Here is a 650-nt window from a genome sequence, read left to right as displayed (position 1 = left end):
GAACAAAAGCAGTGAGATTTGTTGGTGTCCCTATAAAAGGAAAAAAAAACGTAGTGCATGTGCACACAAGCACACCCAAAAGCAATGCATCAAAGGCAGGTTTCCCCAAAGCCTTATTGCAAATGTGGAATATGAGTCCAATCTCCAAAGGACATTAGGATCTGCTGTCTAGCTTACCTTTGACAGAATCCCTTCCTAAGTCATCACGCATAATTGCCAGCACACAAGACATTTAGTATAGGATGTTGCCCAGGACAAGCTGTAGAAATCCTAGATCATGTTTCTGAGTGAAGCAGGAATCAGTGATCAAGCACAGCCCTTAGAATCACAGAATCTTTTAGGTTGGAAAACACCTTTAAGGTCATCAAGTCCCAAGGTTAACATTGTTCATCCCACGGTTAAGCCATGTCCCTAAGCACCTCCTCCACAGGTCTCCTACGTATCTCCAGGGATGGTGACTCAACCACCTGCCTGGACAGCCCTTTTCAGTGATGAAATTTTTCCTAAAATCCAATATTCTAATATCCAATTATCCAATATCCTAATATCCTTGCTTGTATTTAGCTGCTATTAGTTTGTCCGAGTGACTGACTCTGCCCTGCCCATTACCAGGTGAGTCCAGCGCTGTTTCCACCCTCGTGCCAAGCTCT

The sequence above is a fragment of the Eurypyga helias genome, unplaced genomic scaffold (assembly GCF_000690775.1).
Source record: "Eurypyga helias isolate BGI_N326 unplaced genomic scaffold, ASM69077v1 scaffold6468, whole genome shotgun sequence".
Taxonomy (NCBI): domain Eukaryota; kingdom Metazoa; phylum Chordata; class Aves; order Eurypygiformes; family Eurypygidae; genus Eurypyga; species Eurypyga helias.
Note: the sequence above shows the minus strand (reverse complement) of the source record.